The following is a 251-nucleotide window of genomic DNA, read 5'->3' on the forward strand; positions in this document are numbered from 1 at the left end:
ATTCTTATTACCAAAATACTTGACTCTGCACTTTGCTACATTATATTCCATCTGCCACTTCTCTGCCCACTCTCCCAACATGTCCAAGTCTTTCTCCAGAGTCCTTGCTTCCTCTACACTGCTGGGCTCCACTTATCTTGGCATCATCTGCAAATTTGGCCACAAAGCCTTCAATCCCCTTATCCATATCATTAATAAACCATTGTTTTCTCTGCAATGTCGGAGGTTGAAGGGAAGTATATAAAATTATG

Source organism: Amblyraja radiata, chromosome 1, assembly GCF_010909765.2.
Source record: "Amblyraja radiata isolate CabotCenter1 chromosome 1, sAmbRad1.1.pri, whole genome shotgun sequence".
Taxonomy (NCBI): domain Eukaryota; kingdom Metazoa; phylum Chordata; class Chondrichthyes; order Rajiformes; family Rajidae; genus Amblyraja; species Amblyraja radiata.